Source organism: Pelobates fuscus, chromosome 3, assembly GCF_036172605.1.
Source record: "Pelobates fuscus isolate aPelFus1 chromosome 3, aPelFus1.pri, whole genome shotgun sequence".
In the NCBI taxonomy this organism is placed as follows: domain Eukaryota; kingdom Metazoa; phylum Chordata; class Amphibia; order Anura; family Pelobatidae; genus Pelobates; species Pelobates fuscus.
Genome location: NC_086319.1, coordinates 399,009,792 through 399,022,338, shown reverse-complemented (window position 1 = coordinate 399,022,338; position 12,547 = coordinate 399,009,792). Strand labels below are relative to the sequence as shown.

Here is a 12,547-nt window from a genome sequence, read left to right as displayed (position 1 = left end):
GATCTCTCAAGAACGCTCGCCTAGTCTAAGTTCACATTTCGCTGTTTCAAACTTTGCAAGCACACTGTTTATTGGAATAAGATGAAAAAAATCTATTGCAGAAATTTTAACTTGACTTGGGCACTTCCCAAAAATTGGGTTCTTCCAAACTGATACGGTTCAGATTTTCGAGAGCCGTGCTTAAAATGACCGTTATTGTACAAGAAAAAAAATTAAAAAACAAAAAACCCAAAGTGATTGACAATTTCCGCGAGTCATTTATATCTGATCTATGTAGAGCATGATCCAGCACAAAATTTTGTTGATTCAGCAACAAGAGCAGTAACAGTCGTTGAGAATGTTAAATAGGAACGCAAAATTTGCTGACTACAGTGTCGTAAAATCAGATTTTCTTGCGTTGGCTGGGAATCAAACCGGGGTCAACTGCTTGGAAGGAAGCTATGCTCACCACTATATCACCAACGCTTGATGTGTTTTAGTTTTACCGACACCACGAGCCATACGGTCACATTTTCAGACAAGCTTCCTGATCTCTCAAGAACGCTCGCCTAGTCTAAGTTCACATTTCGCTGTTTCAAACTTTGCAAGCACACTGTTTATTGGAATAAGATGAAAAAAATCTATTGCAGAAATTTTAAATTGACTTGGGCACTTCCCAAAAATTGGGTTCTTCCAAACTGATACGGTTCAGATTTTCGAGAGCCGTGCTTAAAATGACCGTTATTGTACAAGAAAAAAAATTAAAAAACAAAAAACCCAAAGTGATTGACAATTTCCGCGAGTCATTTATATCTGATCTATGTAGAGCATGATCCAGCACAAAATGTTGTTGATTCAGAAACAAGAGCAGTAACAGTCGTTGAGAATGTTAAATAGGAACGCAAAATTTGCTGACTACAGTGTCGTAAAATCAGATTTTCTTGCGTTGGCCGGGAATCGAACCCGGGTCAACTGCTTGGAAGGCAGCTATGCTCACCACTATACCACCAACGCTTGATGTGTTTTAGTTTTACCGACACCACAAGCCATACGGTCACATTTTCAGACAAGCTTCCTGATCTCTCAAGAACGCTCGCCTAGTCTAAGTACACATTTCGCTGTTTCAAACTTTGCAAGCACACTGTTTATTGGAATAAGATGAAAAAAATCTATTGCAGAAATTTTAAATTGACTTGGGCACTTCCCAAAAATTGGGTTCTTCCAAACTGATACGGTTCAGATTTTCGAGAGCCGTGCTTAAAATGACCGTTATTGTAAAAGAAAAAAAAAGAAAAAACAAAAAACCCAAAGTGATTGACAATTTCCGCGAGTCATTCATATCTGATCTATGTAGAGCATGATCCAGCACAAAATGTTGTTGATTCAGCAACAAGAGCAGTAACAGTCGTTGAGAATGTTAAATAGGAACGCAAAATTTGCTGACTACAGTGTCGTAAAATCAGATTTTCTTGCGTTGGCCGGGAATCGAACCCGGGTCAACTGCTTGGAAGGCAGCTATGCTCACCACTATACCACCAACGCTTGATGTGTTTTAGTTTTACCGACACCACAAGCCATACGGTCACATTTTCAGACAAGCTTCCTGATCTCTCAAGAACGCTCGCCTAGTCTAAGTACACATTTCGCTGTTTCAAACTTTGCAAGCACACTGTTTATTGGAATAAGATGAAAAAAATCTATTGCAGAAATTTTAAATTGACTTGGGCACTTTCCAAAAATTGGGTTCTTCCAAACTGATACGGTTCAGATTTTCGAGAGCCGTGCTTAAAATGACCGTTATTGTAAAAGAAAAAAAAAGAAAAAACAAAAAACCCAAAGTGATTGACAATTTCCGCGAGTCATTCATATCTGATCTATGTAGAGCATGATCCAGCACAAAATGTTGTTGATTCAGCAACAAGAGCAGTAACAGTCGTTGAGAATGTTAAATAGGAACGCAAAATTTGCTGACTACAGTGTCGTAAAATCAGATTTTCTTGCGTTGGCCGGGAATCGAACCCGGGTCAACTGCTTGGAAGGCAGCTATGCTCACCACTATACCACCAACGCTTGATGTGTTTTAGTTTTACCGACACCACAAGCCATACGGTCACATTTTCAGACAAGCTTCCTGATCTCTAAAGAACGCTCGCCTAGTCTAAGTACACATTTCGCTGTTTCAAACTTTGCAAGCACACTGTTTATTGGAATAAGATGAAAAAAATCTATTGCAGAAATTTTAAATTGACTTGGGCACTTCCCAAAAATTGGGTTCTTCCAAACTGATACGGTTCAGATTTTCGAGAGCCGTGCTTAAAATGACCGTTATTGTACAAGAAAAAAATTTAAAAAACAAAAAACCCAAAGTGATTGACAATTTCCGCGAGTCATTCATATCTGATCTATGTAGAGCATGATCCAGCACAAAATGTTGTTGATTCAGCAACAAGAGCAGTAACAGTCGTTGAGAATGTTAAATAGGAACGCAAAATTTGCTGACTACAGTGTCGTAAAATCAGATTTTCTTGCGTTGGCCGGGAATCGAACCCGGGTCAACTGCTTGGAAGGCAGCTATGCTCACCACTATACCACCAACGCTTGATGTGTTTTAGTTTTACCGACACCACAAGCCATACGGTCACATTTTCAGACAAGCTTCCTGATCTCTCAAGAACGCTCGCCTAGTCTAAGTTCACATTTTGCTGTTTCAAACTTTGCAAGCACACTTTTTATTGGAATAAGATGAAAAAAATCTATTGCAGAAATTTTAAATTGACTTGGGCACTTCCCAAAAATTGGGTTCTTCCAAACTGATACGGTTCAGATTTTCGAGAGCCGTGCTTAAAATGACCGTTATTGTACAAGAAAAAAAATTAAAAAACAAAAAACCCAAAGTGATTGACAATTTCCGCGAGTCATTCATATCTGATCTATGTAGAGCATGATCCAGCACAAAATGTTGTTGATTCAGCAACAAGAGCAGTAACAGTCGTTGAGAATGTTAAATAGGAACGCAAAATTTGCTGACTACAGTGTCGTAAAAACAGATTTTCTTGCGTTGGCCGGGAATCGAACCCGGGTCAACTGCTTGGAAGGCAGCTATGCTCACCACTATACCACCAACGCTTGATGCATTTTGGTTTTACCGACACCACGAGCCATACGGTCACATTTTCAAACAAGCTTCCTGATCTCTCAAGAACGCTCGCCTAGTCTAAGTACACATTTCGCTGTTTCAAACTTTGCAAGCACACTGTTTATTGGAATAAGATGAAAAAAATCTATTGCAGAAATTTTAAATTGACTTGGGCACTTCCCAAAAATTGGGTTCTTCCAAACTGATACGGTTCAGATTTTCGAGAGCCGTGCTTAAAATGACCGTTATTGTACAAGAAAAAAAATTAAAAAACAAAAAACCCAAAGTGATTGACAATTTCCGCGAGTCATTTATATCTGATCTATGTAGAGCATGATCCAGCACAAAATGTTGTTGATTCAGAAACAAGAGCAGTAACAGTCGTTGAGAATGTTAAATAGGAACGCAAAATTTGCTGACTACAGTGTCGTAAAATCAGATTTTCTTGCGTTGGCCGGGAATCGAACCCGGGTCAACTGCTTGGAAGGCAGCTATGCTCACCACTATACCACCAACGCTTGATGTGTTTTAGTTTTACCGACACCACAAGCCATACGGTCACATTTTCAGACAAGCTTCCTGATCTCTCAAGAACGCTCGCCTAGTCTAAGTACACATTTCGCTGTTTCAAACTTTGCAAGCACACTGTTTATTGGAATAAGATGAAAAAAATCTATTGCAGAAATTTTAAATTGACTTGGGCACTTCCCAAAAATTGGGTTCTTCCAAACTGATACGGTTCAGATTTTCGAGAGCCGTGCTTAAAATGACCGTTATTGTAAAAGAAAAAAAAAGAAAAAACAAAAAACCCAAAGTGATTGACAATTTCCGCGAGTCATTCATATCTGATCTATGTAGAGCATGATCCAGCACAAAATGTTGTTGATTCAGCAACAAGAGCAGTAACAGTCGTTGAGAATGTTAAATAGGAACGCAAAATTTGCTGACTACAGTGTCGTAAAATCAGATTTTCTTGCGTTGGCCGGGAATCGAACCCGGGTCAACTGCTTGGAAGGCAGCTATGCTCACCACTATACCACCAACGCTTGATGTGTTTTAGTTTTACCGACACCACAAGCCATACGGTCACATTTTCAGACAAGCTTCCTGATCTCTCAAGAACGCTCGCCTAGTCTAAGTACACATTTCGCTGTTTCAAACTTTGCAAGCACACTGTTTATTGGAATAAGATGAAAAAAATCTATTGCAGAAATTTTAAATTGACTTGGGCACTTTCCAAAAATTGGGTTCTTCCAAACTGATACGGTTCAGATTTTCGAGAGCCGTGCTTAAAATTACCGTTATTGTAAAAGAAAAAAAAAGAAAAAACAAAAAACCCAAAGTGATTGACAATTTCCGCGAGTCATTCATATCTGATCTATGTAGAGCATGATCCAGCACAAAATGTTGTTGATTCAGCAACAAGAGCAGTAACAGTCGTTGAGAATGTTAAATAGGAACGCAAAATTTGCTGACTACAGTGTCGTAAAATCAGATTTTCTTGCGTTGGCCGGGAATCGAACCCGGGTCAACTGCTTGGAAGGCAGCTATGCTCACCACTATACCACCAACGCTTGATGTGTTTTAGTTTTACCGACACCACAAGCCATACGGTCACATTTTCAGACAAGCTTCCTGATCTCTCAAGAACGCTCGCCTAGTCTAAGTACACATTTCGCTGTTTCAAACTTTGCAAGCACACTGTTTATTGGAATAAGATGAAAAAAATCTATTGCAGAAATTTTAAATTGACTTGGGCACTTCCCAAAAATTGGGTTCTTCCAAACTGATACGGTTCAGATTTTCGAGAGCCGTGCTTAAAATGACCGTTATTGTACAAGAAAAAAATTTAAAAAACAAAAAACCCAAAGTGATTGACAATTTCCGCGAGTCATTCATATCTGATCTATGTAGAGCATGATCCAGCACAAAATGTTGTTGATTCAGCAACAAGAGCAGTAACAGTCGTTGAGAATGTTAAATAGGAACGCAAAATTTGCTGACTACAGCGTCGTAAAATCAGATTTTCTTGCGTTGGCCGGGAATCGAACCCGGGTCAACTGCTTGGAAGGCAGCTATGCTCACCACTATAACACCAACGCTTGATGTGTTTTAGTTTTACCGACACCACAAGCCATACGGTCACATTTTCAGACAAGCTTCCTGATCTCTCAAGAATGCTCGCCTAGTCTAAGTTCACATTTTGCTGTTTCAAACTTTGCAAGCACACTTTTTATTGGAATAAGATGAAAAAAATCTATTGCAGAAATTTTAAATTGACTTGGGCACTTCCCAAAAATTGGGTTCTTCCAAACTGATACGGTTCAGATTTTCGAGAGCCGTGCTTAAAATGACCGTTATTGTACAAGAAAAAAAATTAAAAAACAAAAAACCCAAAGTGATTGACAATTTCCGCGAGTCATTCATATCTGATCTATGTAGAGCATGATCCAGCACAAAATGTTGTTGATTCAGCAACAAGAGCAGTAACAGTCGTTGAGAATGTTAAATAGGAACGCAAAATTTGCTGACTACAGTGTCGTAAAATCAGATTTTCTTGCGTTGGCCGGGAATCGAACCCGGGTCAACTGCTTGGAAGGCAGCTATGCTCACCACTATACCACCAACGCTTGATGCATTTTGGTTTTACAGACACCACGAGCCATACGGTCACATTTTCAAACAAGCTTCCTGATCTCTCAAGAACGCTCGCCTAGTCTAAGTTCACATTTCGCTGTTTCAAACTTTGCAAGCACACTGTTTATTGGAATAAGATGAAAAAAATCTATTGCAGAAATTTTAAATTGACTTGGCCACTTCCCAAAAATTGGGTTCTTCCAAACTGATACGGTTCAGATTTTCGAGAGCCGTGCTTAAAATGACCGTTATTGTACAAGAAAAAAAATAAAAAAACAAAAAACCCAAAGTGATTGACAATTTCCGCGAGTCATTTATATCTGATCTATGTAGAGCATGATCCAGCACAAAATTTTGTTGATTCAGCAACAAGAGCAGTAACAGTCGTTGAGAATGTTAAATAGGAACGCAAAATTTGCTGACTACAGTGTCGTAAAATCAGATTTTCTTGCGTTGGCTGGGAATCAAACCGGGGTCAACTGCTTGGAAGGCAGCTATGCTCACCACTATATCACCAACGCTTGATGTGTTTTAGTTTTACCGACACCACGAGCCATACGGTCACATTTTCAGACAAGCTTCCTGATCTCTCAAGAACGCTCGCCTAGTCTAAGTTCACATTTCGCTGTTTCAAACTTTGCAAGCACACTGTTTATTGGAATAAGATGAAAAAAATCTATTGCAGAAATTTTAAATTGACTTGGGCACTTCCCAAAAATTGGGTTCTTCCAAACTGATACGGTTCAGATTTTCGAGAGCCGTGCTTAAAATGACCGTTATTGTACAAGAAAAAAAATTAAAAAACAAAAAACCCAAAGTGATTGACAATTTCCGCGAGTCATTTATATCTGATCTATGTAGAGCATGATCCAGCACAAAATGTTGTTGATTCAGAAACAAGAGCAGTAACAGTCGTTGAGAATGTTAAATAGGAACGCAAAATTTGCTGACTACAGTGTCGTAAAATCAGATTTTCTTGCGTTGGCCGGGAATCGAACCCGGGTCAACTGCTTGGAAGGCAGCTATGCTCACCACTATACCACCAACGCTTGATGTGTTTTAGTTTTACCGACACCACAAGCCATACGGTCACATTTTCAGACAAGCTTCCTGATCTCTCAAGAACGCTCGCCTAGTCTAAGTACACATTTCGCTGTTTCAAACTTTGCAAGCACACTGTTTATTGGAATAAGATGAAAAAAATCTATTGCAGAAATTTTAAATTGACTTGGGCACTTTCCAAAAATTGGGTTCTTCCAAACTGATACGGTTCAGATTTTCGAGAGCCGTGCTTAAAATGACCGTTATTGTAAAAGAAAAAAAAAGAAAAAACAAAAAACCCAAAGTGATTGACAATTTCCGCGAGTCATTCATATCTGATCTATGTAGAGCATGATCCAGCACAAAATGTTGTTGATTCAGCAACAAGAGCAGTAACAGTCGTTGAGAATGTTAAATAGGAACGCAAAATTTGCTGACTACAGTGTCGTAAAATCAGATTTTCTTGCGTTGGCCGGGAATCGAACCCGGGTCAACTGCTTGGAAGGCAGCTATGCTCACCACTATACCACCAACGCTTGATGTGTTTTAGTTTTACCGACACCACAAGCCATACGGTCACATTTTCAGACAAGCTTCCTGATCTCTCAAGAACGCTCGCCTAGTCTAAGTACACATTTCGCTGTTTCAAACTTTGCAAGCACACTGTTTATTGGAATAAGATGAAAAAAATCTATTGCAGAAATTTTAAATTGACTTGGGCACTTCCCAAAAATTGGGTTCTTCCAAACTGATACGGTTCAGATTTTCGAGAGCCGTGCTTAAAATGACCGTTATTGTACAAGAAAAAAATTTAAAAAACAAAAAACCCAAAGTGATTGACAATTTCCGCGAGTCATTCATATCTGATCTATGTAGAGCATGATCCAGCACAAAATGTTGTTGATTCAGCAACAAGAGCAGTAACAGTCGTTGAGAATGTTAAATAGGAACGCAAAATTTGCTGACTACAGTGTCGTAAAATCAGATTTTCTTGCGTTGGCCGGGAATCGAACCCGGGTCAACTGCTTGGAAGGCAGCTATGCTCACCACTATACCACCAACGCTTGATGTGTTTTAGTTTTACCGACACCACAAGCCATACGGTCACATTTTCAGACAAGCTTCCTGATCTCTCAAGAACGCTCGCCTAGTCTAAGTTCACATTTTGCTGTTTCAAACTTTGCAAGCACACTTTTTATTGGAATAAGATGAAAAAAATCTATTGCAGAAATTTTAAATTGACTTGGGCACTTCCCAAAAATTGGGTTCTTCCAAACTGATACGGTTCAGATTTTCGAGAGCCGTGCTTAAAATGACCGTTATTGTACAAGAAAAAAAATTAAAAAACAAAAAACCCAAAGTGATTGACAATTTCCGCGAGTCATTCATATCTGATCTATGTAGAGCATGATCCAGCACAAAATGTTGTTGATTCAGCAACAAGAGCAGTAACAGTCGTTGAGAATGTTAAATAGGAACGCAAAATTTGCTGACTACAGTGTCGTAAAATCAGATTTTCTTGCGTTGGCCGGGAATCGAACCCGGGTCAACTGCTTGGAAGGCAGCTATGCTCACCACTATACCACCAACGCTTGATGCATTTTGGTTTTACCGACACCACGAGCCATACGGTCACATTTTCAAACAAGCTTCCTGATCTCTCAAGAACGCTCGCCTAGTCTAAGTTCACATTTCGCTGTTTCAAACTTTGCAAGCACACTGTTTATTGGAATAAGATGAAAAAAATCTATTGCAGAAATTTTAAATTGACTTGGCCACTTCCCAAAAATTGGGTTCTTCCAAACTGATACGGTTCAGATTTTCGAGAGCCGTGCTTAAAATGACCGTTATTGTACAAGAAAAAAAATTAAAAAACAAAAAACCCAAAGTGATTGACAATTTCCGCGAGTCATTTATATCTGATCTATGTAGAGCATGATCCAGCACAAAATTTTGTTGATTCAGCAACAAGAGCAGTAACAGTCGTTGAGAATGTTAAATAGGAACGCAAAATTTGCTGACTACAGTGTCGTAAAATCAGATTTTCTTGCGTTGGCTGGGAATCAAACCGGGGTCAACTGCTTGGAAGGCAGCTATGCTCACCACTATATCACCAACGCTTGATGTGTTTTAGTTTTACCGACACCACGAGCCATACGGTCACATTTTCAGACAAGCTTCCTGATCTCTCAAGAACGCTCGCCTAGTCTAAGTTCACATTTCGCTGTTTCAAACTTTGCAAGCACACTGTTTATTGGAATAAGATGAAAAAAATCTATTGCAGAAATTTTAACTTGACTTGGGCACTTCCCAAAAATTGGGTTCTTCCAAACTGATACGGTTCAGATTTTCGAGAGCCGTGCTTAAAATGACCGTTATTGTACAAGAAAAAAAATTAAAAAACAAAAAACCCAAAGTGATTGACAATTTCCGCGAGTCATTCATATCTGATCTATGTAGAGCATAATCCAGCACAAAATGTTGTTGATTCAGCAACAAGAGCAGTAACAGTCGTTGAGAATGTTAAATAGGAACGCAAAATTTGCTGACTACAGTGTCGTAAAATCAGATTTTCTTGCGTTGGCCGGGAATCGAACCCGGGTCAACTGCTTGGAAGGCAGCTATGCTGACCACTATACCACCAACGCTTGATGTGTTTTAGTTTTACCGACACCACAAGCCATACGGTCACATTTTCAGACAAGCTTCCTGATCTCTCAAGAACGCTCGCCTAGTCTAAGTACACATTTCGCTGTTTCAAACTTTGCAAGCACACTGTTTATTGGAATAAGATGAAAAAAATCTATTGCAGAAATTTTAAATTGACTTGGGCACTTCCCAAAAATTGGGTTCTTCCAAACTGATACGGTTCAGATTTTCGAGAGCCGTGCTTAAAATGACCGTTATTGTACAAGAAAAAAAATTAAAAAACAAAAAACCCAAAGTGATTGACAATTTCCGCGAGTCATTCATATCTGATCTATGTAGAGCATGATCCAGCACAAAATGTTGTTGATTCAGCAACAAGAGCAGTAACAGTCGTTGAGAATGTTAAATAGGAACGCAAAATTTGCTGACTACAGTGTCGTAAAATAAAATTTTCTTGCGTTGGCCGGGAATCGAACCCGGGTCAACTGCTTGGAAGGCAGCTATGCTCACCACTATACCACCAACGCTTGATGCATTTTGGTTTTACCGACACCACGAGCCATACGGTCACATTTTCAGACAAGCTTCCTGATCTCTCAAGAACGCTCGCCTAGTCTAAGTTCACATTTCGCTGTTTCAAACTTTGCAAGCACACTGTTTATTGGAATAAGATGAAAAAAATCTATTGCAGAAATTTTAAATTGACTTGGGCACTTCCCAAAAATTGGGTTCTTCCAAACTGATACGGTTCAGATTTTCGAGAGCCGTGCTTAAAATGACCGTTATTGTACAAGAAAAAAAATAAAAAAACAAAAAACCCAAAGTGATTGACAATTTCCGCGAGTCATTCATATCTGATCTATGTAGAGCATGATCCAGCACAAAATGTTGTTGATTCAGCAACAAGAGCAGTAACAGTCGTTGAGAATGTTAAATAGGAACGCAAAATTTGCTGACTACAGTGTCGTAAAATCAAATTTTCTTGCGTTGTCCGGGAATCGAACCCGGGTCAACTGCTTGGAAGGCAGCTATGCTCACCACTATATCACCAACGCTTGATGTGTTTTAGTTTTACTGACACCACAAGCCATACGGTCACATTTTCAGACAAGCTTCCTGATCTCTCAAGAACGCTCGCCTAGTCTAAGTTCACATTTCGCTGTTTCAAACTTTGCAAGCACACTGTTTATTGGAATAAGATGAAAAAAATCTATTGCAGAAATTTTAAATTGACTTGGGCACTTCCCAAAAATTGGGTTCTTCCAAACTGATACGGTTCAGATTTTCGAGAGCCGTGCTTAAAATGACCGTTATTGTACAAGAAAAAAAATTAAAAAACAAAAAACCCAAAGTGATTGACAATTTCCGCGAGTCATTCATATCTGATCTACGTAGAGCATGATCCAGCACAAAATGTTGTTGATTCAGCAACAAGAGCAGTAACAGTCGTTGAGAATGTTAAATAGGAACGCAAAATTTGCTGACTACAGTGTCGTAAAATCAGATTTTCTTGCGTTGGCCGGGAATCGAACCCGGGTCAACTGCTTGGAAGGCAGCAATGCTCACCACTATACCACCAACGCTTGATGCATTTTGGTTTTACCGACACCACGAGCCATACGGTCACATTTTCAAACAAGCTTCCTGATCTCTCAAGAACGCTCGCCTAGTCTAAGTTCACATTTCGCTGTTTCAAACTTTGCAAGCACACTGTTTATTGGAATAAGATGAAAAAAATCTATTGCAGAAATTTTAAATTGACTTGGGCACTTCCCAAAAATTGGGTTCTTCCAAACTGATACGGTTCAGATTTTAGAGAGCCGTGCTTAAAATGACCGTTATTGTACAAGAAAAAAAATTAAAAAACAAAAAACCCAAAGTGATTGACAATTTCCGCGAGTCATTCATATCTGATCTATGTAGAGCATGATCCAGCACAAAATGTTGTTGATTCAGCAACAAGAGCAGTAACAGTCGTTGAGAATGTTAAATAGGAACGCAAAATTTGCTGACTACAGTGTCGTAAAATCAGATTTTCTTGCGTGATTGACAAGTGATTGACAATTTCCGAGAGTCATTCATATCTGATCTATGTAGAGCATGATCCAGCACAAAATGTTGTTGATTCAGCAACAAGAGCAGTAACAGTCGTTGAGAATGTTAAATAGGAACGCAAAATTTGCTGACTACAGTGTCGTAAAATCAGATTTTCTTGCGTTGGCCGGGAATAAAACCCGGGTCAACTGCTTGGAAGGCAGCTATGCTCACCACTATACAGCCAACACTTGATGTATTTTAGTTTTACCGAAACCACGAGCCATACGGTCAAATTTTCAGACAAGCTTCCTGATCTCTCAAGAACGCTCGCCTAGTCTAAGTTCACATTTCGCTGTTTCAAACTTTGCAAGCACACTGTTTATTGGAATAAGATGAAAAAAATCTATTGCAGAAATTTTAAATTGACTTGGGCACTTCCCAAAAATTGGGTTCTTCCAAACTGATACGGTTCAGATTTTCGAGAGCCGTGCTTAAAATGACCGTTATTGTACAAGAAAAAAAATTAAAAAACAAAAAACCCAAAGTGATTGACAATTTCCGCGAGTCATTTATATCTGATCTATGTAGAGCATGATCCAGCACAAAATGTTGTTGATTCAGCAACAAGAGCAGTAACAGTCGTTGAGAATGTTAAATAGGAACGCAAAATTTGCTGACTACAGTGTCGTAAAATCAGATTTTCTTGCGTTGGCCGGGAATCGAACCCGGGTCAACTGCTTGGAAGGCAGCTATGCTCACCACTATATCACCAACGCTTGATGTGTTTTAGTTTTACCGACACCACGAGCCATACGGTCACATTTTCAGACAAGCTTCCTGATCTCTCAAGAACGCTCGCCTAGTCTAAGTTCACATTTCGCTGTTTCAAACTTTGCAAGCACACTGTTTATTGGAATAAGATGAAAAAAATCTATTGCAGAAATTTTAAATTGACTTGGGCACTTCCCAAAAATTGGGTTCTTCCAAACTGATACGGTTCAGATTTTCGAGAGCCGTGCTTAAAATGACCGTTATTGTACAAGAAAAAAAATAAAAAAACAAAAAACC

At 39.2% G+C, this 12,547-nt stretch overlaps 16 non-coding genes across 16 annotated transcripts; all 16 read right to left on the bottom strand.

Moving 5' to 3' along the window:
- Positions 1-921: 921 nt before the first annotated feature.
- On the bottom strand, positions 922-993 carry TRNAG-UCC (transfer RNA glycine (anticodon UCC)). Its single transcript has one exon. It is a non-coding gene; the product is annotated as a tRNA-Gly (tRNA).
- A 456-nt stretch (positions 994-1,449) lies between these two features.
- Positions 1,450-1,521, bottom strand: TRNAG-UCC (transfer RNA glycine (anticodon UCC)). Its single transcript has one exon. It is a non-coding gene; the product is annotated as a tRNA-Gly (tRNA).
- A 456-nt stretch (positions 1,522-1,977) lies between these two features.
- TRNAG-UCC (transfer RNA glycine (anticodon UCC)) lies at positions 1,978-2,049 on the bottom strand. The gene has a single exon. It is a non-coding gene; the product is annotated as a tRNA-Gly (tRNA).
- A 456-nt stretch (positions 2,050-2,505) lies between these two features.
- Positions 2,506-2,577, bottom strand: TRNAG-UCC (transfer RNA glycine (anticodon UCC)). The gene has a single exon. It is a non-coding gene; the product is annotated as a tRNA-Gly (tRNA).
- Positions 2,578-3,033: 456 nt separating this feature from the next.
- Positions 3,034-3,105, bottom strand: TRNAG-UCC (transfer RNA glycine (anticodon UCC)). Its single transcript has one exon. It is a non-coding gene; the product is annotated as a tRNA-Gly (tRNA).
- Positions 3,106-3,561: 456 nt separating this feature from the next.
- Positions 3,562-3,633, bottom strand: TRNAG-UCC (transfer RNA glycine (anticodon UCC)). Its single transcript has one exon. It is a non-coding gene; the product is annotated as a tRNA-Gly (tRNA).
- A 456-nt stretch (positions 3,634-4,089) lies between these two features.
- TRNAG-UCC (transfer RNA glycine (anticodon UCC)) lies at positions 4,090-4,161 on the bottom strand. The gene has a single exon. It is a non-coding gene; the product is annotated as a tRNA-Gly (tRNA).
- A 456-nt stretch (positions 4,162-4,617) lies between these two features.
- On the bottom strand, positions 4,618-4,689 carry TRNAG-UCC (transfer RNA glycine (anticodon UCC)). The gene has a single exon. It is a non-coding gene; the product is annotated as a tRNA-Gly (tRNA).
- Positions 4,690-5,673: 984 nt separating this feature from the next.
- Positions 5,674-5,745, bottom strand: TRNAG-UCC (transfer RNA glycine (anticodon UCC)). Its single transcript has one exon. It is a non-coding gene; the product is annotated as a tRNA-Gly (tRNA).
- Positions 5,746-6,729: 984 nt separating this feature from the next.
- TRNAG-UCC (transfer RNA glycine (anticodon UCC)) lies at positions 6,730-6,801 on the bottom strand. Its single transcript has one exon. It is a non-coding gene; the product is annotated as a tRNA-Gly (tRNA).
- A 456-nt stretch (positions 6,802-7,257) lies between these two features.
- Positions 7,258-7,329, bottom strand: TRNAG-UCC (transfer RNA glycine (anticodon UCC)). Its single transcript has one exon. It is a non-coding gene; the product is annotated as a tRNA-Gly (tRNA).
- A 456-nt stretch (positions 7,330-7,785) lies between these two features.
- On the bottom strand, positions 7,786-7,857 carry TRNAG-UCC (transfer RNA glycine (anticodon UCC)). Its single transcript has one exon. It is a non-coding gene; the product is annotated as a tRNA-Gly (tRNA).
- Positions 7,858-8,313: 456 nt separating this feature from the next.
- Positions 8,314-8,385, bottom strand: TRNAG-UCC (transfer RNA glycine (anticodon UCC)). The gene has a single exon. It is a non-coding gene; the product is annotated as a tRNA-Gly (tRNA).
- A 984-nt stretch (positions 8,386-9,369) lies between these two features.
- On the bottom strand, positions 9,370-9,441 carry TRNAG-UCC (transfer RNA glycine (anticodon UCC)). The gene has a single exon. It is a non-coding gene; the product is annotated as a tRNA-Gly (tRNA).
- Positions 9,442-9,897: 456 nt separating this feature from the next.
- On the bottom strand, positions 9,898-9,969 carry TRNAG-UCC (transfer RNA glycine (anticodon UCC)). Its single transcript has one exon. It is a non-coding gene; the product is annotated as a tRNA-Gly (tRNA).
- Positions 9,970-10,953: 984 nt separating this feature from the next.
- On the bottom strand, positions 10,954-11,025 carry TRNAG-UCC (transfer RNA glycine (anticodon UCC)). The gene has a single exon. It is a non-coding gene; the product is annotated as a tRNA-Gly (tRNA).
- Positions 11,026-12,547: the final 1,522 nt, after the last annotated feature.